The following is a 27430-nucleotide window of genomic DNA, read 5'->3' on the forward strand; positions in this document are numbered from 1 at the left end:
AGGAGAGTTCAAGGATGGAATTGATATGGAGCAAACATCTCTCTCCCGAAACTGTGCCCCTTCTAGGATCAGGAGCTGGTGTTTCCTGAACGCCGTGGAGGAGCAATAGGGCATTCTCTCACAAGGTGTTTATCGGAGGCGCAATACATGCACAGACCAGTGTGAATCCGTCGCATCCTCTCTTGTGGGGTAATGGGTCCACGGAAGGCCCCCAGTTGCATGGGTTATGGGTCCGGGTTTGGAGAAACTGTGGGCTCAGATCTAGACGAGTGTTCTGTGGTGGCCTTTTGGAAAGTCGATTTAGACTTCTTTTTCTCTGCTTTTCTTTCTTGGATTCTGAAGTCTATTTGCAAGGAAAGGTCCATGAGAGCCTGGAAGGACCTTGGGCAAGCTACCCTAGCTAACTCCTCCTTTATTTCTTCATTCAGACCTCTTCGGAAAAGAGTGAAGCAGGCTTCTTGAGACCAATCTGCTTCCTTCACAAGTTGTTTAAAACGGGTCACATAAGTGAGCATATCCTGGGATCCTCGTTGAAATTCTAGCAGTCTTTCTTGGGCACTGTACACCTCTTCTGGGCGATCAAACATGGCCTTTAGAGCATCCACAAACCCATCATAATCATCCAGGAGGGCGTCCCCCAAATTGACTAGGGGGGTTGCCCAGGTCAAGGCATTTCCAGTGAGGTGTGAGATCATAAAGTCCACTTTGCTCTGGGAGTGGAGAAGTAGTAGGGCTTGAAGGTAAAGTGCACTAAACATGAATCAAGGAAAGCACGGAGAGTCTTGGAAGAACCATCATACTTGTCCACTACTCCTCTCAATAACACGCTTTCTTTAGTTGCAGAGTCACGTGACAAAACTAGCTGTTTTAATGCAGCATTCTCAGCCTTAAGGTTCTGTACCTCCGTGGTTAGTTCCTGCATGCCTCGAATGAGGTCTTGAACACTGTCTTCCATCTCTGTATCTGTATCGTGTTTTAGGCGTCTCAATCTGTCACAAGTCTCTCCCCTTCTCACCTGCTTTTGTTGTTTGCTTGCGACCTTCTGTGATGTCTTCTTTCTCACGGTCCGGGATTTCTACAAACCCGAACGCTGGTCCTCGGATTCCAGCGTGAGGTTTGCTATCCAACTTCCGGGAGCGTTCAGAAGTCCAGGGTGGATACCAGGAAGGAATGAAGTTTGCACTCGGAGGCACGGAACGCTGTGACCCGAGCACGGAAGAAAATCCGGGAAGATCAAAGGTAAGGTAGAGGAATTGGAGGAAGGACGGGGGAATTCAAGGAACTGGGAACCAGGAATCAAAAGAGAGCCCCGAGCGAACTCCAGCAACACACGTCCGACTACAGCAAGCGGTAGCGTTGAGACACGCAGAGCTGCGTGGGTGTGTCTGTTTTGTAGAGCGTGGAGCGTAGAGACTGGCCAAGAGCATTCCGTTTTGAGCCGCCATGTTGAAAGGATCACTGTATTCAGTCCCCTATGGGTCAGAGACTAGGAAGTCCAGAAGGAGGCAGACGACGGTTCATGACACTGGCGGTGTCAATATAACTTTCTTGAGGCCATTGAAATTCGTAAGCATGTACTCTGTCCACACTATTTTGTTCTCTGCTCCCTTGAAGGCCTGGAGGAGGACCCTAGAATATGCTGCATAATCCAGTATCCATGCCCTGCAATAGTTGAAGAGACTCAGCCATTTCTGCATTTCCTTGCCTGTCTTGGGCTGTGATGTGGTGCGCACAGAGGCCGCGAGATCAGGGATAATTTTCTTGCCATTCACAGAGATCAATTGACCCTAGTAGAGCACCTCCTGGAGGCAATACTGTAATTTAGCTTTATCAACTTTGTATCCCTTGCAGGCCAAAAGCTGTAAAAGTGTGATTGAATCTTTTCTTCACTGGTGCTCACTGACATTGCACACTTGTAAATCATCAACATATTGAATAATGGTACTAGGAACCTGAATATTACCAAAGTCAGCGTGTTGTATCATGTTGAAAATACTGGGGGACTCACAGTACCCTTGAGGTAATCTTGTGTGTTCAAAGCGCATTCCCCCATGTGAGAACACAGTGAGGTATTGTGAGGTGGGGTGCAGGGGCACAGAAAGGAAGGCGTTTTTGAGATCCACTATCATAAAATGGGTTGCATATTTAGGGATGTTGCAAAGTATTGTTGCAGGGTTTGGAACTACTGGAAATTCTGCCTTTACAATGTCATTAAGGGCCCGCAAATCCTGGATCATCCTCCAACTCCCCCCTTTTGCTTTCTTTATCGGATAGATTGCTGTGTTGCATGGGGAGGTGGATGGTACAGTTATCCCTTGGTTTAGCAGGGCAATGATAGTGTCTCGTATGCCCTCCTCAGCCTCTCTTGATAAAGGGTATTGTTTCACTCTGGGCAGCATAGCGCCTGGCTTCACTGTTATCTGTACTGGGGTCACGCCTTGCAGGAGTCCTATGTCATGTGCATTTGTCGTCCATAGTCTTTCAGGGACCTGCTCCAAGTCTGTGTCAGTGAAAGGGGGTGATGCCACAAGAGCCATCGCTGGAATTGTACTTTTGGGTATTGCACCATAATCTCAAATGGGATGGAAATTGCTTGCACAATTTTGCCATCTTCTGGTATATCCTCAAACAAATCTGCGTCAGTAACTTCTTTAAGAGGCACTGTTGGGTCAATGCATAACACTGCGCCATTCACACCCTTCTGAATCAGTCCTTATGACAACAATTCTATCCGCTGACATTAAAAGGTTCTACAGATCCAGAGACAGTATTGTTCCTGCCACTAATTCAGGTGTTACCACAGGCCGGAAAATGAAGTCTGATGGCACTTGCCAGCAAGCCTTACCAGTTTGGGGCGCAGCCTCAAGAAGCACAGTTATGCCATATACAAACATGTCTGGGTCTACTGGAATACCACGAATTATGGCCTCTCCCCCGTGCGTGAATTATAATCATAGCTCTTATGACACACATGTCTGGGGTGGCACACACTACCTCACTGCCTGTGAAGGAAATGGTAATGTTCAACTTGCTTAGCAGGTCCCACCTGAGCAGATTAATGGGGGAACTCTCCGAATACAACAGGGGGCACGCATCATTTTCCGCCCTATTTTGATTTCCACTTCTTTTGTGTAGGGTCTTTTGTGTAGGAAACTGTCACGACAGCCCCTGAGAAGCCGTGCGTGGCAAGAGTTTCACCTGATAGTGGGAATCCTCCCTCACTAATGCATGATTTAGTGGCACCTTTGTCAACCATGAAGATGAATTGCTTGTTACATGTCTCAGCGCACATCAAGGGTTCCTCGTCAGGGTGGACTGTCATGAACAGGACTGGGCACGCCAGAGTTCGTTGTGGGCTGTGCTAGTCAGGATACATGCTAGTGCCTGGGAATGAAAAAGGGTTGTTCCCGATCACGCCCTCTCCTCGGTATGGTACAACGGTGCCATTTTTTTAACCGCATCAGTCTTAGGCATGCCACTCCAATTCATGATGTTGTGTTGGGGCATTGGTGGTTGCGTCATGTGTGGGTTCTGTGCTTGTGCCCCCCGGTGGTCGTGGGGGTAATTGAGTATAGGCCTGATGTATTTCATAAGGAATAGAGGTCGCCCTCAGTGTTTGTGCCTGTGCTTGGGGTTGGGGTGGTGGGTAGTAGTTGTTACTACATGGGTTGTATCCCAATCACTGCCTGCTCCTGCATTGTCTCGCAAAATCTTCCCACTTTCCACAGCTCCAAAACTGCGAAAGACCCATGCCTGCTCCCACAGGTCTCATACAGCCAAATCCATCTCTTACCCCGCTGTACCTGCCGTTCCCTTGCTGCTGACCTCCTTGCTGCCACTCCGGGTAGGGGTGCTGAGGTCCACCTTCCCACTGTCCTTGTTCTCCTCCCGGCCAGAATGCTGCTATTCTCACTTTCAGAGGTGACGATGTTTGTTTCTGCCACCTATCTGTGCGTGTTTGATGGCACCGCCCCTATACAGCTATTTTTGCTCATTTCTTCTGTACCCGTTTTGCTTCCTCAGCCAGCAGTCTTTAGGCCGCTAACTTCATTCTGTTACAGTGGTGAATTATTATAGTTTGAATCTCAGTCCACCCCTTTGCTTTGATGCCCACTATTTTGTCGAGCGCCTTCTGTACTTCCTTGGGTAACCCCCTTTTAATGACAAATCAAAAGAGAGGAACAGATATCCTTAATAATGTATTGCGCAGGGTTTTCATAGTCCCCCATGGTGAACTGCATGATAGACTGCAGGTCTGGAGTGTCGGGGTACGTTCGCCGCAGCACATCCCACACCTGTGCCTTTATATTATTGAAGGGCGCGCCATCATGTGTGTCATCATCTAATTTTACTCCCGGGTACCCTGCTTCACCCACACCTCCCCTGCATGATCCCCCACAATCGTGACCAGTAAGCTTTTCATGTCTCCCACTGCTAAGAGGATCCCTACTGTTTGTTTTTCGAATGTGTATATCCATTTTCTGGCCCCGGACATAAGGGGCAGCAGCAACTTAATCAGATTGTTCTTATCCATTTGCGTCCAAGGCACGTAATGTGTTCTCCCTAGGCCTCTGTGCAATAGCAGCATCTGGGTGCCCGTACTCCTCCCTTCTTTTCATCCGGCCCTTCCTTTTTTCCTTGCTACTTCCACTCGGCCATACCTATTCGTTAATCGTGGACCCCACAAACTCTCCACCAAGAGCGTTCCTTGTCAACTGTGTCCCATTCATCATCTCGCAGCTCCCTGTCAGTACCTCAGTCCGATCTTACTGTCCCCTACCCTGAACTTTCCACTCACCTCTCACCAACTCCCTCCTTCTCAATGTGCACATCTTTTATGTCTGTACTATCTAGCTGAAACAAAATGTCTCCTGCTCTCCATTCGTCCAACCCACTCCACTTCCTCCCCTCTCCCACTTGCTTTGCCTCTAAGGCTTCTTCCAACTCTTTCTGGACCTTACTCTCCTGGGGAGGGATAGCACTTGATATTGGTATGTAGAGTGGTGGGGCAGTTGCTGGGGTGGGTACGTATGTCGGGTTTGCATACCCCGTTGCTGGGCAAGTGGTGAATGGGTAAAGGCCTGTGTGTGGGGGTGCAGTCGGATTCCCCTGTGCTGTCACTGCCAATGTTTCTATGGCAGATATTCTGTGTCCCACCCCCATCATGATCCTCCACAACCTCCATCCTCTTTGATAGATCCAATATCTTGTTTCGGTTTTGCAGCTGTTTACCTTTAAATTTAGCGGTTAAAAACATGCTCATGTGATCTAATATGTCTCTATTGTGGGTGCCCTTCTCTGGACAGGTGCGGGGCATCCCCCCTTATGTCTCTACCACCCACTGTTTGTGATATTTCTCTATTTTGTCTCTGTACAATGGTAATGCACTATACATGTAGTCCAAAGGCATTCGTCCTTTCATCTTGAAATTTGCACGCTCCAAACCCCAACCTTTCTAATTATGTGCTGCGCACACTTTTGTCACAAAAGTCACTATCAGTCAACCGTTCCTGCCTCCCCGCCACCCCCTATCAACTGTTCCTCCTCCCCCCTTTCAGGACGCACACACACTCTACCCCACTCTACGCTCTAAAAACAATTTATCAACACTGGCCTAACTCTGGCATCCATCTCTTATACAAAAAATCGTAATACACTAAAACAACAAACTAAATTAACAAGCTGAAAAACATGCATGACATCCACCAAGCCTACCAATTATACAGAGTTCCTAAATTTTTCCTTTATCTCCTTGTCACAAAATAAATGGCGCCATCCTCTTCCCTCACTTGGAAAGGCTCCCTACACTCCTATTTTTCATCTGTAAAATCCTCTTGCCTTAACAAAGAATAATACAAAATTAATCTTGCCACGTGGCCGCACCACACTCCTTCGCACTCATAAACACAACACTCCATCACACCATACCCCTCGTTGTCATCTCTTGCAAGAGGTGTACTCAAGTCTGTGTTTTTACCTGAGCTCCTCCGTCACGGGCTCCCTGTAGCGGCCTGCACTCTCCCATGAGCCGTGCCCCGCTTCAAAGAGCAGACAGAAATTCTGTGAAAACGGCTCCTGTACACCTCTGCTGTTTCCATACTTGGGACTGGTCGCTGCAGGGGGGTGCAGTCCGTTGAAAGAAGCGGCCTGAAGGCCTCCATCGTCATGTGGAGTCGCTGGGATCACGTCAGGGGCAGCAAATGTAGGAATGCCACCGTAGACGCTCATATCAGAAAAAATACAATCCTCTTGGGAAAAAGGCCCAATTCACCTCTTGCAAGGATAAAAAGGTTCATTTCCACAGAATTAGATGCGCCACCAAAGAACTCTGCTACTGCGCAACGTTCTGCAAAATCTGCACAAGCAGAACCTTATGAAGGTACAAGCCGTCATTGTTTATGTCATTACATACAGTGAAAGCCTGCGTGTCTGGTTGGTGAGGCCCTATACATGAGCAGCCTGCTACATAGGGCATGCCTGGCCATTGGTTCCAGCCCTGTCAGTTGATCTTCTTCCACATGGGCGAAGTTTCATCCGTCATCAGTGCAAAGCTGAGTAATTGGCAAATATTCACAAACTAAACATTACATCTTTATCTATGTAACAGTACACCTGGTATAAGCAGATAGGGAACGGGGAGGACAGCTGAGGTCACACTAACTCACACACTTCACTCGCTCCCAGGTAGGCCGGCACTTCTCCATGGTCTCCCACCCTCGTTTTGGGCTATAATTTCATCCCTCCCTGCACCTGGCAGCACAAATAACGTGACCCAGAAGTGAAGACAGGAAAGTCCTGCTTTCTGATATTTTTGATCGATCAGGGGTCTAACAGGTTTATGGTCTGTGGTCAGTGGTCTGGGGCGGGCTTGTAACCTGGAATTCAGAGGTCCTAAAGCCAGGGAATTGGGGTGCTATAAGTCAGGATTGGAACTGGTGTGGTTGCAGGCCTGTGCCCTTCATCTCATGAGATTCCACTATTCACAGACACTCGGTCCACCTCCTGTGGCTTGCAGGGCAAATTCTTTCCGGGGCACAAAGGGTGGCAACATTTTAGGACAATGAAGGGTTTTATGGGGCTGTGCAGCCCTGGCCTTCCTCATCGGTTTGCGGGATAAATCCTATTCCCTTGCTCATGTTCGCGGCCTATGCCTGGAGTGCTGACTGTCACACTACGTTTAAGCTTTGTGCCACAATATGGCTGCTAACAGCAAAGATGACTGCTATTCTTGCATATGTGCTGTGCCTACAAAGCATGCAATAATATAATCGTACAGAAGCCTTAAGGGCGCCCCCTGCCACCTTGTCTCTTACAGTGCCTGCAGCAGCCTTTGCGTTATCCTAAAGTGCCTGGGGGTGCAGGAAGAGCGTGTCCCCTTCCCAGCAAAAGCTACAAGATCCTCTCAGAGCCGAGGCCCAATAGGCCCAGAGGCGGAGTGGCTGTGATCTTTCCTGAGTGGATTCATGCTTCCATCAACCCCACTCAGACCCATTATTCTGTGAATGCCTGGTCTGCAGGCTCTCTATCTCTCCTGGCCTCTCCCTGACCTTGACCACCATCTACAGGCCACCTGGCCAGGTCACCCTCTTCCTCTCTGAATGGGCTGACCTCACTTTCTCTCTCCTTTCCTTTACCTCCCAGCTTCTCTTCCTTGGGGATCAAAACATCCACCTGGACTCCCCAGAGTCCTCTGGGCTTTTTTGCAAACCTTTGAGACTCTCTTTCCCTCTCCATTCTAACTTCTGGTCCGACTCACTCTGCCGGTCACACCTTGGATGTTCTCATCTCTTCAGACGTCCCCCTCTCTAATCCTCTCACTACTCCTCTCTCTTGGACTGACCACTTTCTTCTTTCTTCTCACTTGAAGCTTCCTGTTCCCTTGACAAAGGCCCACCCAGCACTGCCACCTTCCTTTGCGGTCATTGGGCCTATGAAGAGAGTGTCAGTGGCTGCCTTTACCTCCACTTTCTCTCCCCCACCTACTCCTGCAGCTGACTCCCATCCTGACACAGCTCTTTCCAACCTTCACCTTTCCATCTCTAACACTCCGGATATCCTTGCAACTGTTATGAGGATCCACCTGAAGCCTGTCACCAAGTGCAATCCTTGGTATGACTCAGATCTGGCCGCTCTGAAACGCAAGTGCATAGTAGCTGAACGGAAGTGGAGATCTTTGGGTGCACCGTCTGGCAAACTGGCCTGCCGCCTGCTCCAAAGGCAATACAGATTCTCCATCTTCTCTAAGAAGAGGGTCTATATTCAAGCCTGCATCTCTGCGGCCTCTACCAACACAGTCGAACTTTTCAAAATCTGCAAGGAGCTGACCAATCCTAGCGCATTATCTACCTATTCTCTACCTACCCAGGTCCTCTGCACTGCTCCAGCTGCTCATTTCACCACTAAAACCCAGGACATCCTGTCCGCTTTCTCCTCCTCATCTTTCTCCCTCCACCTCTCGCAGTCCCTCCTTGGCCGCCTCTCCTTCTCTCCCCCCTCTCTCCTGTAACACCTGGAGATGTTTCCAGACAAGTCCGGTCTATGAAAGTCTCAAACAAACATGGGACCCACTACTTCCCAGAACCATTAAGGACAACATTGGTTCTCTTGCTCATGCCTTGGTCAATTTCTGTAATCACTCCTTCACCACTGGATCTTTCTCTACTCAAGCACTCCCTTGTCCAACCTCTACTAAAAAAGCCTTCCGCCAGCCCCTCCATTCTGGCGAACTATCGCCCGATCTCTGTCCTTTCCTGGGCAAACTCCTAGATAATCTCCCAGCTAACCCTCCACATTCTATCTGTTGGTTGTCTCCATGACCATCAGTGTGACTTCAGAGCAGCCAGAGGCATGGAAACTGCACTCCTGAACACCCGCGAAGATCTGCTCTCTAATCTTGACTCTAGCTCTCCCTCTGTCCTCATTCTCCTCGACCTTTCCTCCGCATTTTACACGGTCAACCACAACATCCTGATTACTCGTCTCCGTGAGACCCTTGGCATCATGATCAGGTTCTGGCGTGGCTGACCTTCTTCCACTTGGACCGGCCTTCCCAGGTTCAGCTTGGGTCCTTTCTCTCTACCACCTTTCTCTCTTTCTCCATATATGGTGTTCCCCAGGGTCTATCTTCTCACTCTGCCGCTTCAGTGACTATTTGTCTCCTTTGGCCCTCCTGATCTCTATCCTTTCCTGTAACTTTCAGTGTTATGTGGATGACACGCAGCTCTCTTTCAGGCTACCCTCGGCCGCCTCCTCCTCCTTGCTCATTCTTGACTGTCTATCTGCTATTCAGGCATGGTGTGCCTCTAACGATCTATGTATCTCAAATTCAGCTGAATCCTGCTCACCTGATTCGCTGGTTCCAGGAGTGGAAGAATTTGTTCTAGCATACTTGCAGTCTTCTTTTTCCTTGAAGATTTACGCTACTCGTAGAGAAAGGGTCTACCCCTAGAGGAAGTCGCTATGCCCAGCTAAAGAGCCTAGCTGCGGCAAGGGGCCACTCCCCGGAGGTAGCTCAGTACAGGCAAAAGGCCAGAATGGCTGAAAACCCCCCCACAGTTCAGGCTGCACTGTAAGTTCTTGTAATTCGTATCACTGCTGAAAAGTCTGGAGAAGAACTTCGTAGTCCACAATGCATCAGCGTGCGCTGGAGAATATTTCCGGGGCTTGGTAGAAGCAAAGAGTAGCAAAGAAAGCAAAGAAAGATAAGGCGAGAAAAGCCACAGACAACCAGTAAAGGAGTGAACGGATGGCAGTGTGAGCTCCGGTAAGTGGAAGGCAGCGGAAGCTCAAGTAAATGAATGGCGGCAGGGAGCGAGATGCGGTAGGAGAAGCAGAAAGGAGGGAAAGGACACAGCGGATCAGGTAATGAGACAAGTAATGAGCTAAAGAGAGGAGGGAGCCAAGACAAGCAAAGCAGGACAAGGAAGAGGGAGTTGAGAATCTTACCCGTGGACAGAGTCAGGAGGGTTGCAACTCAACAGTTTACATTGTGAGAATCAACTAAATGCTACTGGCAGCGCCATGTGGGAAACCCTAGACGAGCAAGTAACGTTTCAGCCCAAACGTGATGGAGCATTAATGGTGTCTCCTCCAAACATCCCACCTCTTCGAAGGGGGACGAATCGTGACACTGCCTTAACACCAGTAAGACTGAGATCCTTCTCATTGGGACTCCTGCTCTCGCTTATCCTCTCTCACGCTGGCCGCCCTCCTTGGGTCTTCTGCCCTCACCCTCTTGTGAGGCAAAAAAGTCTTGGGGTCATCTTCGACTCCACTCTCTCATTCTTTGCACGCATCATGGACCTTTCCAAGAAGGCCCATTTCCAGCTGTTCCGCCTCAGAGTTTTTCTCCCTTCTCGAAAGGATTATGTCCTCCCACGTATTCCTTATCTTTGATATTTCCAATATCCAGCTTTGCTGCTTTGGAAAACATTTTTAGCAAGTGGAGCTGTGCATCGATGCATGTTGACTCGATGTCCCTCAGAGGCCTCCGTCTCGATGTCAACGTCACCGAAAGTATATATAGCACGCGCAGCGCCCGTCGGCTTCAGTTCCGTTTTTCTGCGCTTACGCTTCGGATACGGTACGCTTCGTTTCTTGACAGGAATATCTTTGATAATTTCTTCTAGTAATTCCTAATTCTTTGAGTTAATCCGTGACGAATGGCTTCATCTTCGGCGTCTTCCACTCCCAGGTCGGGTTTCAAGAAATGCTGTGGCTGTGGTGCAAAGATGTCTGACCTCCATAGTATCTGCTGATGGTGTCTGGGGTCGACTCATCCCTCATCGGAGTGTGAGGACTGCCTTTCCATGATGGCCAAAGCCCTGAGAGAGCATACAGGGAAGCTTGTGGCAGGTAGAACCCAAAAATCTCCTTCGACTCCATCGAAAAAACAAAAATCTTCAGACGAGTCGAGGACTCTTTCTCCTCGTCGCAAAAAGGATAAACATGCCCGGTCATGTAGTGGTTCACACCACTCGTCGTCCACTAGACACGGAAAGAAACAGCGCCATAGATAGACATCTTCCTCGTCTACAAGTTCCACACCATAATGGGTCGTTTGCCTGACTAAATCTAGCTCACCGGTCCAGAGGGAAGAGTTTAGATTACGAATGTTAAAGGTGTTCGAGAATGCGCCATTGCCGCCCTTGACTACACCCACGAGCCATGCTCCGGTCGAAAGACCTCATAAGCACAAAAGCTGTGCGTCTTCGGACCCGGCGGGCAAGACTCCTCGAGAGCAATCGAAGGATCCCTCGAGTCGAGGCAAAGTCCCCTTGAGGACTGATGCAAATTAACAAGGGGGGTCCTGGGAGTCCCTCTGCCAGATATTAGTCCTGGTTACGAGAGACTTACCCAGAGTCTTTAGCTCACTATCTTTCACAGAGAAGAAATATCCCAAACATATCAGTCTTTGTCCTGCCCTGGGGCAGTCCAGCACCGAAATGCAAGGCAATTCTCCTCTGAACAAGAGTACCAACAGAAACCCCAGACACGTGTTTCGGTCTGGTTGGACCTCATCAGTAGGGTGGATCTGTGCCTCTCTAAGAATAGTGAGCAAGGGGTCCACGTCTGGATTCCCCTAGTAACTTAGGGTGAGACCCAAAGTTACTTAAATATGCAAATTAACAAGGGGGGTCCTGGGAGTCCCTCTGCCAGACATTAGTCCTGGTTACGAGAGACTTACCCAGAGTCTTTAACTCACTATCTTTCACACAGAAGAAATATCTCAAACATATCAGTCTTTTTCCTGCCCTGGGGCAGTCCAGCACCGAAATGCAAGGCAATTCTCCTCTGAACAAGAGTACCAACAGAAACCCCAGACACGTGTTTCGGTCTGGTTGGACCTCATCAATAGGGTGGATCTGTGCCTCTCTAAGAATAGTGAGCAAGGGGTCCACGTCTGGATTACCCTAGTAACTTAGGGTGAGACCCAAAATTACTTAAATATGCAAATTAACAAGGGGGGTCCTGGGAGTCCCTCTGCCAGATATTAGTCCTGGTTACGAGAGACTTACCCAGAGTCTTTAGCTCACTATCTTTCACAGAGAAGAAATATCCCAAACATATCAGTCTTTGTCCTGCCCTGGGGCAGTCCAGCACCGAAATGCAAGGCAATTCTCCTCTGAACAAGAGTACCAACAGAAACCCCAGACACGTGTTTCGGTCTGGTTGGACCTCATCAGCAGGGTGGATCTGTGCCTCTCTAAGAATAGTGAGCAAGGGGTCCACGTCTGGATTACCCTAGTAACTTAGGGTGAGACCCAAAGTTACTTAAATATGCAAATTAACAAGGGGGGTCCTGGGAGTCCCTCTGCCAGACATTAGTCCTGGTTACGAGAGACTTACCCAGAGTCTTTAGCTCACTATCTTTCACAGAGAAGAAATATCCCAAACATATCAGTCTTTGTCCTGCCCTGGGGCAGTCCAGCACCGAAATGCAAGGCAATTCTCCTCTGAACAAGAGTACCAACAGAAACCCCAGATACGTGTTTCGGTCTGGTTGGACCTCATCAGTAGGGTGGATCTGTGCCTCTCTAAGAATAGTGAGCAAGGGGTCCACGTCTGGATTACCCTAGTAACTTAGAGTGAGACCCAAAGTTACTTAAATATGCAAATTAACAAGGGGGGTCCTGGGAGTCCCTCTGCCAGACATTAGTCCTGGTTACGAGAGACTTACCCAGAGTCTTTAGCTCACTATCTTTCACAGAGAAGAAATATCCCAAACATATCAGTCTTTGTCCTGCCCTGGGGCAGTCCAGCACCGAAATGCAAGGCAATTCTCCTCTGAACAAGAGTACCAACAGAAACCCCAGACACGTGTTTCGGTCTGGTTGGACCTCATCGGTAGGGTGGATCTGTGCCTCTCTAAGAATAGTGAGCAAGGGGTCCACGTCTGGATTCCCCTAGTAACTTAGGGTGAGACCCAAAGTTACTTAAATATGCAAATTAACAAGGGGGGTCCTGGGAGTCCCTCTGCCAGACATTAGTCCTGGTTACGAGAGACTTACCCAGAGTCTTTAACTCACTATCTTTCACAGAGAAGAAATATCCCAAACATATCAGTCTTTGTCCTGCCCTGGGGCAGTCCAGCATCGAAATGCAAGTCAATTCTTCTCTGAACAAGAGTACCAACAGGAACCCCAGACACGTGTTTCGGTCTGGTTGGACCTCCTCAGTAGGGTGGATCTGTGCCTCTCTAAGAATAGTGAGCAAGGGGTCCACGTCTGGATTACCCTAGTAACTTAGTGTGAGACCCTAAGTTACTTAAATATGCAAATTAACAAGGGGGGTCCTGGGAGTCCCTCTGCCAGACATTAGTCCTGGTTACGAGAGACTTACCCAGAGTCTTTAGCTCACTATCTTTCACAGAGAAGAAATATCCCAAACATATCAGTCTTTGTCCTGCCCTGGGGCAGTCCAGCACCGAAATGCAAGGCAATTCTCCTCTGAACAAGAGTACCAACAAAAACCCCAGACACGTGTTTCGGTCTGGTTGGACCTCATCAGTAGGGTGGATCTGTGCCTCTCTAAGAATAGTGAGCAAGGGGTCCACGTCTGGATTCCCCTAGTAACTTAGGGTGAGACCCAAAGTTACTTAAATATGCAAATTAACAAGGGGGGTCCTGGGAGTCCCTCTGCCAGACATTAGTCCTGGTTACGAGAGACTTACCCAGAGTCTTTAACTCACTATCTTTCACACAGAAGAAATATCTCAAACATATCAGTCTTTTTCCTGCCCTGGGGCAGTCCAGCACCGAAATGCAAGGCAATTCTCCTCTGAACAAGAGTACCAACAGAAACCCCAGACACGTGTTTCGGTCTGGTTGGACCTCATCAATAGGGTGGATCTGTGCCTCTCTAAGAATAGTGAGCAAGGGGTCCACGTCTGGATTACCCTAGTAACTTAGGGTGAGACCCAAAATTACTTAAATATGCAAATTAACAAGGGGGGTCCTGGGAGTCCCTCTGCCAGATATTAGTCCTGGTTACGAGAGACTTACCCAGAGTCTTTAGCTCACTATCTTTCACAGAGAAGAAATATCCCAAACATATCAGTCTTTGTCCTGCCCTGGGGCAGTCCAGCACCGAAATGCAAGGCAATTCTCCTCTGAACAAGAGTACCAACAGAAACCCCAGACACGTGTTTCGGTCTGGTTGGACCTCATCAGCAGGGTGGATCTGTGCCTCTCTAAGAATAGTGAGCAAGGGGTCCACGTCTGGATTACCCTAGTAACTTAGGGTGAGACCCAAAGTTACTTAAATATGCAAATTAACAAGGGGGGTCCTGGGAGTCCCTCTGCCAGACATTAGTCCTGGTTACGAGAGACTTACCCAGAGTCTTTAGCTCACTATCTTTCACAGAGAAGAAATATCCCAAACATATCAGTCTTTGTCCTGCCCTGGGGCAGTCCAGCACCGAAATGCAAGGCAATTCTCCTCTGAACAAGAGTACCAACAGAAACCCCAGATACGTGTTTCGGTCTGGTTGGACCTCATCAGTAGGGTGGATCTGTGCCTCTCTAAGAATAGTGAGCAAGGGGTCCACGTCTGGATTACCCTAGTAACTTAGAGTGAGACCCAAAGTTACTTAAATATGCAAATTTTTTTTTTTTTTTTTTTTTTTTTTTTTTTATTTTGTTATAGCTGATTACATCAACTTTTCAAAATTTTTTACATTTAAACATATTAAACATACAAAAGATAAAACATAATAGAAGAGATAAAACAGAAGGATGCGAAGGTGAGGAGTTACAGCTTTCTGTCTACACAGAGTACAATTGCTTGACATTTGTGTCAGAAATTTAAAATCATCATTATAATAACTAGTCGACCTAACTACAGAATCATCTTAAAAAAACCAATAGTCCAAGTGTAGCTATTAAGTTTTACATTTATATAGTTCACATTATTAGTTGGACTATTCAAAATCCTTATAATTGTATTTCATCAAATAGAACATTTTCAAAAAAATGCACCATAGCCTTCATAACTGAGAATCTAGTACTCTTAAATAACATACTCCAAATCTCTTTCTCATCCTTCTCCATGTACAATTCAAACAGCTTTTTGCAGTATTTCTGGCGGATATCATGCAACAGTGGACATGACACAATTAAATGTTGAAGAGACTCTTTTACACCTTGCTTTTTGCAGAAGCGACAAAAGTTAAGATCTACGTGAATAATTTTACGCCTGATCATTATCTCTCTTGTCAGGTATAGATTCAGTCTCACACGTAGGAATTTATTACGAATGTTCGCCGAGGGGCATTTAAGCAAGTATCCAGCCGCTTGTCCTAATTGTTTAGGGCCGAAAAGATTGGAGTCAAAGTCTTTGTACTTTACGCATAATTCATGGGTTATAATCCAATCCCAACTAAAGAATTTTTTCTTAGCGCTAGTTGGATTATCCATAAGATATTGCAAGGAGATGTTCGCTCTAGCTAGGGTGTCTATAACCAGGTTTCGCCATCTCAAGGGAAAGAAGGCAACAGAACCTGCTAAGTGACACGCAACTGTGCTCAAAATGTTATTATCAGTAATTCCAAGTAAACATTTCCGAAAAAAGGCACACATTTTCCATTTCACTCTGCTATGCAGCGATTTCAGTCCCAATTCAAATCTTAGCATAGGAAGAGGTACACAATTTGGCAGCCGCAGCACCTTTTTCCAAAAAGTGGCCTCTAATCTATTCCAATGATTGTCATCGTTATATAGTTTGGTCTCTGCCCCATAGAGCAAAATGGGAACTACTTTTTGTTCAAAAAACATCAGAATATGTTTTAACGTAAACTTCCCATATTTATATATCAAAATTTTTGCTTGCGATATAAGGCTCAGCAATTTAGTGTCTAAAATGTGTGAGTCAGTAACATGGCTAGCAGTATTTTGAATGCACACACCCAGATATTTGTAGTTGGAACTAATTTCCATGGTTTGTTGTTGTAAAAACCACGGCCCATTGTAAGTTTTACCTTTCCCGTGGGGTTTGCACACCATAATCTGCGATTTGGCTATATTCACTTTGAGAAAGTTTGAAACTGCATAGTGTGAAAGAGCAGTTAGCAAATTCTGCAACCCCTTTGGTGTCTGTGATATCAAAACTAAGTCGTCTGCATAGAGCATCCACGGGATGCGTCGACCACTCAACTCAGGAGGATCAGCGTTAATACCAAGAAAGGCCATTCCTACATCTAATATAAAGAGGTTAAACAATGTAGATGCCAATATACAACCCTGTTTGAGTCCACCAGATGTCTGAATAGGTGCCGACAACAGGCCCTCGCGTGTCAGTCTCACGCGCGTCGTCGTATTAGTGTGTAGTTGCACAATTAGGGCCAAAATAGAGCTGGGGCAGCCGAACGCTTTCAATTTATTAAAAAGAAGAGTTCGATCTATAGAATCGAACGCAGCCCGGAAGTCTATGAATGCAAAAAAAAGAGTCTGTTTCTTAACTGAATATTGGGCTTTCAGCATATTAATAGTAATAATATTAGGACATGTTCCTAATCCAGTGACAAAACCCGATTGAAGGGGATCACGTCTCAAGTGATTCTTGGTCCACTCATGTAGATCTCGTAAAATGAGTCGACAAAAAATCTTTCCTGAGACATCCAATAATGATATAGGTCTATAACTTGCCGGGCATGCGCGATCTCCCTTTTTATATATTGGGATGAGAATCGACTGTCTCCAGGATGAGGGAATTCTTTGAGATTTATTAATTGTTTCAAACATGAGACATAAAATGTCCGCCCAAATATCCGGGAATTGTTTTAAGTGACTGTTAGATAGGCCATCTGGACCAGGAGCTCTGGAATTACTTGCCTGATTTATTAGCTGTTTTATGTCTTCTTTAGTGAAACGTAGGTTAAATGTAGCATCAAACTTTGCTACTGAACTGGATGAAAAAGGTTGGGCACTTTTAAATTGGTCAGAATAATGATTTACCCATAAGTCCTCTGAGACATCGTTTGATTGAATTGCTACTTGATGACCTGATGTTATTTGGTTTATAGTATGCCATGAGCGGGCCAGATTTTTTGAAGCTAAGGAGGCTAGCATTTCTTCCCCGTCTTTCTGATAGAGTTTTGCTTTCATGTGTCTTGCCCAATTTCTATAATTTGTTTGTATTCGTACAATAGTTGCCTGACGTAATTCTGAAGGGAGTTTGCTGGCCTTTCTTTTCTCAGCCCGAACACTGGCCTTTTTAAGTTTGACTTCATGATTAGGGATGTGTAGATGCGGTATTTGTTTTTGTTTATGTTTAGTAGAAGACAATGAAAAGAGCTGCATTAGGTCGTAATAAACATCCACAGCCCCAATATCGCTCATGGTATTATTTGTTAGATTAGCATCATAGCTTGATCTAAAAATTTTTAGTGAATGTTCCGACCACTTCATTCGATTTCTAGCCGGATTCACTTCATGTGTCCCTTTAAGATAGAGAGGTTGAACCTTGAAGGACATTTTGTTACTCCTGCAGGTTGTCTGCAGAATGTTGTGATCGCTTGCCTTGGTTTCAATTATACAGAAATTTAGGACCAAATCTAACATCTTCCCATTAACGTAAGTGAAGTCGATGATCCCACTGCTATTGGCCCGCTGCCATGTGGGTCTAGGAGGAATGTCATGTGTAAAGGCTCCATTCAGCATGTGAAGGTTGCGTGCCTTAATAAACATCGACCACATATCAAGTCGTTTCTGTTCCGACTTAGTGTATGGGCCTAGACAATGTAAGTTTAGATCTCCTGCCATGTAGATCAAGTCCACAAGTCCATCCAACATAATTATGTCAAAGGCTTGTGCCAGGGATTCAAATAGGCTATCGTCAGAAATTCCCGCAGGATTCCAGTAGATGTTAATGATCGCGCATGTGAACCCTTCTCCCAGCACTCTAGTCATTTGTATAAACTGGTTCGGACAAAACCATGATGTTATTTTTAGTCCAGAAGATTGTTTAACAGCAGTTAGTAGACCCGATGTCGGGCGTCCCAAACGCTTTTTTTGTGCAGGAATTAAGCATACATCATAATTGTCCCAAGAAGGAGTACTGGTTAGCCAGGATTCTTGGAGCAATATGACATCATAATTCGATTCATGCTGCATAGGGTTATTGATTAAATGACGATGCCCTCTGGAATTCCAACTGGCAAACTGGAGATTAGGTGGTTCAAGAGTCGTATGCTATCCTTGCTTCAACTGGCATTGACAGCTGCAAGTCTTTTCTGATCGCTCTTGGATTCGATTTTTTTGCTGGATTGAAAGTAGCGGGCGGCATGTAGAGGTCTTCTCCACTGCCTCTGGGGTTACAGATAGTGAAAAGCCAAGATCAGTGATTTGAGATTTCGCAGCCCAAATTGCGTTTACTACCACTCTCGAATTAATCCATAGGTTGACTAGGGATTGGTTGGAAGCGTCTGGGAATTCCACAAGTTCGATGTCTACGGTTCCTATATCCTCAAGATCTGGGATATCATGAAAAATTGCTAGGACTGATGCCCGATTTAAGTTATACTGTGTCGCTGGCGTCGGCAAGCAACTCAGGGTCAGAGAATGTGTCGCCGGCCGTTTAGTGCCAGCACCAACAGATTTTTGTTTGGCTAAAGGTACTGGCTCATTTATTTTCTTAGGTGCGCCATTATGTCTATTTAGAATAGAGGCTGTTTGAGAGACCATAGAGGCCTCCAAGAATTTCGTTATAGTTGTCTGAACCAGGCGTTCCATGTCCCCAGTAAGAGCTACATTAGTCTCCGGAGCCTCTATCCTGACACTTTTTGTAGACCTCGCATTCCATGCAGGATGGAGGGGAGCAGTAGAAAGCCCTTCCCCCGTATCCAGGGAAGTTGGTTCTTTTAAAATTGGAGCTGTATCCAACGCAAGTGGCTGCACATTGGCTGAGTCCACCTGCGGGAAATTTAGATTTTTTGGGATTGATTTAGAGGCCAAATAATCGTCCACAGCCTTTCGTATTTCTTTGCGGCGCTGGTCATCGCCCTCTATGCTCTGAGTCATCGACGGCTTGCCGGTATGGTCAGTAGCTGTTGTATCACGTCTACTGAGTGTGTCATTGGTCAATACACTCCCACTTAGTTCATTAGGGGTACTACGTGAGATCTGACTTGCTGCATTAATCAAGTTATTCAGAGGGCTATATGCTAGAGCCACATTGGTCGTATCAGGTTCTGGCTGTGTGTTTGCTTTTTTTGTACGTTTCTGTGACGCATATTTTTTTGTAATAGCTTTAGAAGCCGCAATAGTTAGGGTGTTTGTCGCTGAAACTTTCTTAATGAAAGCTTTAACTTGTGACGGTTGACGACTCCCCATTTTCATATTTTTTGTTTTTTTTCTCTGTTCTTGTAAGGGTGGTTTTTTAGTACTAAGGTTCTCAATTTTTTTAGTGTCAAACAAGGCATATGTGGGTATCTTCTGTGTTTTAATTTTTGGCTCAATTTCCATTTCCATGGAGTCTACTATAGGCTCCAGGATAAACGGTATAGGTTGAAACTCTTGAGCAATAGGTTCGACAACTGGTGTCGTCTGTGTGAACACAGATCGTGTAGATGTTGATAGTGTGTTTGTGTTGATCAGATTTTCTAATCTATTAGATATTATAAGTTGATTCTCAAATATCTGGTCAAACTGTTTTGAATGTGTGTCTGCTTTCACAACTAGCACTTCGAACAGCTTGGCCAATGCCAAGATGGCGTTGTTCATTGATGTTAGAGCTATACTCGTATTTACCGTTCGAGAGTCATTAAAGCGCCTATCCACGGGGACTTTTCCAGTTGCCCTTCTCGGCGTAGGAGCGATAAAAGAAGGATTTGCATCTGAGTCAATGGGGCTCGTGTTCGTGAATAACGCCGGCGACTTAGATAAGTTTTGCATACTTGTATGAGAGAGTGTAGCAGAGGAATTAATCTCTAAATCAATAACGGGAAAATCTTGAGACAGATAATCCACAGGTGGCATCGAAGTTGAAGTATCACTTACGGTTATGCCAGACACATTACGCACTTCAGGAGAAGGAACTACCATCCCAGTTATTACATTCGTGAGTATAGCACTATCAGTGAGTGAGACATTTTCCTTAGCAAACATGACAATAGGTTCGGTGATTATAATTGATTTGTATGACTCACCGATACAACTTTCCCCCACCTTTATCGCCATTTTTCCTTTGTCATTTGCATTTATTCCACCAGAATCTCTGCTCGTAGGGTCACTGTTTGCGCTGTTTTCCAAGTTTACAAACTCTGTCACTGGTTGTTGCAAAGTTGTTCCTATTAGCTTTTCAGCTGTCAATTTTTCATGATAAGTTTGCCTTGAGTCTTTGCAAAACGGGCGAATATCCATTCTTTGGAGAATGTCCGTTTTGCCTTGTTTCGTACAACTGAAGTTTGATCGCGGAGTGGAGCTAAGTCGGGTCCTTTTTGTATTGACGGTGGTAGGAGACTTAGAATAACTGGCGCCATTAGATCGATGTAATATGGTTACAATCGGCATGCCAGACTTTAACGTGTTTGTATGTCGTTTCATGATTAAAATAGATAAAGAGAAAGAAACCAAATATCATAAATTCAAGCAAGTTGACTAAAGTTTACCTAAAATGTGTGAAAACACTATCGATGTACAGATTGCTTTAGCCACAAGCCTCAGTCGCCGCGGCGAAGCGGCAAAGCGGGACTTAGACCGGGACTTCGCCGGTGCGCGCGCGCGGTGCGCGCGCGACTTCCGTTATATAGCTCCGCCCAGCGTAAACAGACCAGTGCCTACACAAGAGACATAAATATAATATTAATATCCAACAACGTCCGCTCTGAAGTCCGCTCTGATGAGTGTACAAAAGTCTGTCTCTGTCGGCAATCACCTTCTGGATGCTGTAGTTCTGGCAAAGCTAGTTCGCTTGTAGATGCACAGGAAACACAGGGATTGAATGCGAGCAGCGTTAGCAGCGTTCTCCAGCGGCAAAGCGGGACTTAGACCGGGACTTCGCCGGTGCGCGCGCGCGGTGCGCGCGCGACTTCCGTTATATAGCTCCGCCCAGCGTAAACAGACCAGTGCCTTCTGGATGCTGTAGTTCTGGCAAAGCTAGTTCGCTTGTAGATGCACAGGAAACACAGGGATTGAATGCGAGCAGCGTTAGCTCACTATCTTTCACAGAGAAGAAATATCCCAAACATATCAGTCTTTGTCCTGCCCTGGGGCAGTCCAGCATCGAAATGCAAGTCAATTCTTCTCTGAACAAGAGTACCAACAGGAACCCCAGACACGTGTTTCGGTCTGGTTGGACCTCCTCAGTAGGGTGGATCTGTGCCTCTCTAAGAATAGTGAGCAAGGGGTCCACGTCTGGATTACCCTAGTAACTTAGTGTGAGACCCTAAGTTACTTAAATATGCAAATTAACAAGGGGGGTCCTGGGAGTCCCTCTGCCAGACATTAGTCCTGGTTACGAGAGACTTACCCAGAGTCTTTAGCTCACTATCTTTCACAGAGAAGAAATATCCCAAACATATCAGTCTTTGTCCTGCCCAGTCTTTGTCCTGACTGATTAACCCCCCTTGTTAATTTGCATATTCAAGTAACTTTGGGTCTCACCCTAAGTTACTAGGGGCCCCAAGTGACCCCTTGCTCACTATTCTTAGAGAGGCACAGATCCACCCTACTGATGAGGTCCAACCAGACCGAAACACGTGTCTGGGGTTTCTGTTGGTACTCTTGTTCAGAGGAGAATTGCCTAGCATTTCGGTGCTGGACTGCCCCAGGGCAGGACAAAGACTGATATGTTTGGGATATTTCTTCTCTGTGAAAGATAGTGAGCTAAAGACTCTGGGTAAGTCTCTCGTAACCAGGACTAATGTCTGGCAGAGGGACTCCCAGGACCCCCCTTGTTAATTTGCATATTTAAGTAACTTTGGGTCTCACCCTAATTTACTAGGGGAATCCAGACGTGGATCCCGTGCTCACTATTCTTAGAGAGGCACAGATCCACCCTACTGATGAGGTCCAACCAGACCGAAACACGTGTCTGGGGTTTCTGTTGGTACTCTTGTTCAGAGGAGAATTGCCTAGCATTTCGGTGCTGGACTGCCCCAGGGCAGGACAAAGACTGATATGTTTTGGATATTTCTTCTCTGTGAAAGATAGTGAGCTAAAGACTCTGGGTAAGTCTCTCGTAACCAGGACTAATGTCTGGCAGAGGGACTCCCAGGACCCCCCTTGTTAATTTGCATATTTAAGTAACTTTGGGTCTCACCCTAAGTTACTAGGGGAATCCAGACGTGGATCCCTTGCTCACTATTCTTAGAGAGGCACAGATCCACCCTACTGAGGAGGTCCAACCAAACCGAAACACGTGTCTGGGGTTTCTGTTGGTACTCTTGTTCAGAGGAGAATTGCCTAGCATTTCGGTGCTGGACTGCCCCAGGGCAGGACAAAGACTGATATGTTTGGGATATTTCTTCTCTGTGAAAGATAGTGAGCTAAAGACTCTGGGTAAGTCTCTCGTAACCAGGACTAATGTCTGGCAGAGGGACTCCCAGGACCCCCCTTGTTGATTTGCATATTTAAGTAACTTTGGGTCTCACCCTAAGTTACTAGGGGAATCCAGACGTGGACCCCTTGCTCACTATTCTTAGAGAGGCACAGATCCACCCTACTGATGAGGTCCAACCAGACCGAAACACGTGTCTGGGGTTTCTGTTGGTACTCTTGTTCAGAGGAGAATTGCCCAGCATTTCGGTCCTGGACTGCCCCAGGGCAGGACAAAGACTGATATGTTTGTGATATTTCTTCTCTGTGAAAGATAGTGAGCTAAAGACTCTGGGCAAGTCTCTCGTAACCAGGACTAATGTCTGGCAGAGGGACTCCCAGGACCCCCCCTTGTTAATTTGCATATTTAAGTAACTTTGGGTCTCACCCTAAGTTACTAGGGGAATCCAGACGTGGACCCCTTGCTCACTATTCTTAGAGAGGCACAGATCCACCCTACTGATGAGGTCCAACCAGACCGAAACACGTGTCTGGGGTTTCTGTTGGTACTCTTGTTCAGAGGAGAATTGCCTTGCATTTCGGTGCTGGACTGCCCCAGGGCAGGACAAAGACTGATATGTTTGGGATATTTCTTCTCTGTGAAAGATAGTGAGCTAAAGACTCTGGGTAAGTCTCTCGTAACCAGGACTAATGTCTGGCAGAGGGACTCCCAGGACCCCCCTTGTTAATTTGCATATTTAAGTAACTTTGGGTCTCACCCTAAGTTACTAGGGGAATCCAGATGTGGACCCCTTGCTCACTATTCTTAGAGAGGCACAGATTCACCCTACTGATGAGGTCCAACCAGACCGAAACACGTGTCTGGGGTTTCTGTTGGTACTCTTGTTCAGAGGAGAATTGCCTAGCATTTCGGTGCTGGACTGCCCCAGGGCAGGACAAAGACTGATATGTTTGGGATATTTCTTCTCTGTGAAAGATAGTGAGCTAAAGACTCTGGGTAAGTCTCTCGTAACCAGGACTAATGTCTGGCAGAGGGACTCCCAGGACCCCCCTTGTTAATTTGCATATTTAAGTAACTTTGGGTCTCACCCTAAGTTACTAGGGGAATCCAGACGTGGACCCCTTGCTCACTATTCTTAGAGAGGCACAGATCCACCCTACTGATGAGGTCCAACCAGACCGAAACACGTGTCTGGGGTTTCTGTTGGTACTCTTGTTCAGAGGAGAATTGCCTAGCATTTCGGTGCTGGACTGCCCCAGGGCAGGACAAAGACTGATATGTTTTGGATATTTCTTCTCTGTGAAAGATAGTGAGCTAAAGACTCTGGGTAAGTCTCTCGTAACCAGGACTAATGTCTGGCAGAGGGACTCCCAGGACCCCCCTTGTTAATTTGCATATTTAAGTAACTTTGGGTCTCACCCTAAGTTACTAGGGGAATCCAGACGTGGATCCCTTGCTCACTATTCTTAGAGAGGCACAGATCCACCCTACTGATGAGGTCCAACCAAACCGAAACACGTGTCTGGGGTTTCTGTTGGTACTCTTGTTCAGAGGAGAATTGCCTAGCATTTCGGTGCTGGACTGCCCCAGGGCAGGACAAAGACTGATATGTTTGGGATATTTCTTCTCTGTGAAAGATAGTGAGCTAAAGACTCTGGGTAAGTCTCTCGTAACCAGGACTAATGTCTGGCAGAGGGACTCCCAGGACCCCCCTTGTTAATTTGCATATTTAAGTAACTTTGGGTCTCACCCTAAGTTACTAGGGGAATCCAGACGTGGACCCCTTGCTCACTATTCTTAGAGAGGCACAGATCCACCCTACTGATGAGGTCCAACCAAACCGAAACACGTGTCTGGGGTTTCTGTTGGTACTCTTGTTCAGAGGAGAATTGCCTAGCATTTCGGTGCTGGACTGCCCCAGGGCAGGACAAAGACTGATATGTTTTGGATATTTCTTCTCTGTGAAAGATAGTGAGCTAAAGACTCTGGGTAAGTCTCTCGTAACCAGGACTAATGTCTGGCAGAGGGACTCCCAGGACCCCCCTTGTTAATTTGCATATTTAAGTAACTTTGGGTCTCACCCTAAGTTACTAGGGGAATCCAGACGTGGATCCCTTGCTCACTATTCTTAGAGAGGCACCGATCCACCCTACTGAGGAGGTCCAACCAAACCGAAACACGTGTCTGGGGTTTCTGTTGGTACTCTTGTTCAGAGGAGAATTGCCTAGCATTTCGGTGCTGGACTGCCCCAGGGCAGGACAAAGACTGATATGTTTGTGATATTTCTTCTCTGTGAAAGATAGTGAGCTAAAGACTCTGGGCAAGTCTCTCGTAACCAGGACTAATGTCTGGCAGAGGGACTCCCAGGACCCCCCCTTGTTAATTTGCATATTTAAGTAACTTTGGGTCTCACCCTAAGTTACTAGGGGAATCCAGACGTGGACCCCTTGCTCACTATTCTTAGAGAGGCACAGATCCACCCTACTGATGAGGTCCAACCAGATCGAAACACGTGTCTGGGGTTTCTGTTGGTACTCTTGTTCAGAGGAGAATTGCCTAGCATTTCGGTGCTGGACTGCCCCAGGGCAGGACAAAGACTGATATGTTTGGGATATTTCTTCTCTGTGAAAGATAGTGAGCTAAAGACTCTGGGTAAGTCTCTCGTAACCAGGACTAATGGCTGGCAGAGGGACTCCCAGGACCCCCCTTGTTAATTTGCATATTTAAGTAACTTTGGGTCTCACCCTAAGTTACTAGGGGAATCCAGACGTGGACCCCTTGCTCACTATTCTTAGAGAGGCACAGATCCACCCTACTGATGAGGTCCAACCAGACCGAAACACGTGTCTGGGGTTTCTGTTGGTACTCTTGTTCAGAGGAGAATTGCCTAGCATTTCGGTGCTGGACTGCCCCAGGGCAGGACCAAGACTGATATGTTTGGGATATTTCTTATCTGTGAAAGATAGTGAGCTAAAGACTCTGGCTAAGTCTCTCGTAACCAGGACTAATGTCTGGCAGAGGGACTCCCAGGACCCCCCTTGTTAATTTGCATTTTTAAGTAACTTTGGGTCTCACCCTAAGTTACTAGGGGAATCCAGACGTGGACCCCTTGCTCACTATTCTTAGAGAGGCACAGATCCACCCTACTGATGAGGTCCAACCAGACCGAAACACGTGTCTGGGGTTTCTGTTGGTACTCTTGTTCAGAGGAGAATTGCCTTGCATTTCGGTGCTGGACTGCCCCAGGGCAGGACAAAGACTGATATGTTTGGGATATTTCTTCTCTGTGAAAGATAGTGAGCTAAACACTCTGGGTAAGTCTCTCGTAACCTGGACTAATGTCTGGCAGAGGGACTCCCAGGACCCCCCTTGTTGATTTGCCCTTGAGGACTGAGCCATCACCGTCATTGATGTCGAAAGATTCGACATCAACACCATCAGGGTCAAAGGTGCATCATCGACGCCATCAGCGCCAATAACTTATGAGAAGCATCTACGCGTCGACCTCGACGTCACATGTGTCGAAGCCATCGATGCTACCTTCGAAGACAGTTTCGACGATTTCGGCTCCTTTGACCACAAATATAATAACGACTTCTACTACATTGGAAAAGACATATACTCCTTTGCCCAAGTATGATTATTTCAAGTCCCTTTCCTCTATTTATGAGGATGCCAAGGAATCTTCTGATGAATCCAGACCTTTTTTTACAGTATGGAACACCATCAGTGCCTGAGGCATTAATTTCAGAAGATAAAAGAATGAAAAATCTACAAGAATGCCTGCATGATGTTAGTAGTTTAGAGACCTCACCAGAGGTTGAGTTCAGTAGGGCAGACCCAGGTGACCACGCAGAAGTGACTGTCATAAAGATCCGTTATGTCCTCTTCCTCCTGGGAAGAGTCTGTTCCTCTTGCCTCCCCTTCCACCTCACCTCTGAGTTTCCGGCGTTGTGTCAGCTTCGGGTTGTCTTTGGTTCGAGTCTTCTCCTTTTTTTTGTGAAGATAGGGGCGACCGTGGAAGGACGCCACAGTGACACCCAATGGGTGAGCTGTGGCTATCCTCTGCGGCCGCCAGACAGTGGGGAAAAAGCCTGTGGCACAAAAACCCCCAGAATAGTTCTTCTCTGCTGAAGCGTGGTCTTCTTCTGTAGAATTCGGTAAACTCCAGGAGCATCCGCAATGGAGGAGTGACTGGTAACAACAGAGTCCAGGAAGAGGACAATACGTGCTCAATATAGAAGAGTAAGTACCAGGGTAAGTTGAGACTCGGGCACCAAGGAGAAGCAGGCAGTACCAGGACAGGCAGGGTCGAGAACCAGTCGAATAAACTACACAAAGGATGAGGCAGAGGAAATACACTGGACGGGCCGAGGTCGATATACAGGTAGACAAGTGCAGCAATAAGGCAGAGTTGGAAGGGGAAAGGCACAAGAGAAGAAAGAAACAAACGCAAGGCGGGAGGGAAGGTAGGAAGTCAAGCAGGGAACGGTACAGCCAAGGGAGGAGGAACGAAGGCAAGCTGCTGGGAGGGCAGGCAGCGGAAATGAAAAGGAAAAGAAATAGGAATCCGGGAGTGGATAACCGCCAAAGGGCTAAAGGAAAGATTCACGAAGAGTACGGGCAGGGCAGGCGAACAGGGAGACTGGTCGTTGCAACGCGTCTGACATCGGAAGTGGGAGGGATTAACTATCGGCATCGGAACGCGTTACAAAATCGATCGATCAGGGGTCTAACAGGTTTATGGTCTGTGGTCAGTGGTCTGGGGCGGGCTTGTACCTTGGAATTCAGAGGTCCTAAAGCCAGGGCATTGGAATGCTATAAACCAGGATTGGAACTGGTGGGGTTGCAGGCCTGTGCCCTTCATCTCATGAGATTCCACTATTCACAGACACTCAGTCCACCTCCTGTGGCCTTGCAGTGCAAATTCTTTCCG

The sequence above is a fragment of the Ambystoma mexicanum genome, chromosome 6q, assembly GCF_040938575.1.
Source record: "Ambystoma mexicanum isolate Mex_15411 chromosome 6q, UKY_AmexF1_1, whole genome shotgun sequence".
NCBI lineage: Eukaryota > Metazoa > Chordata > Amphibia > Caudata > Ambystomatidae > Ambystoma > Ambystoma mexicanum.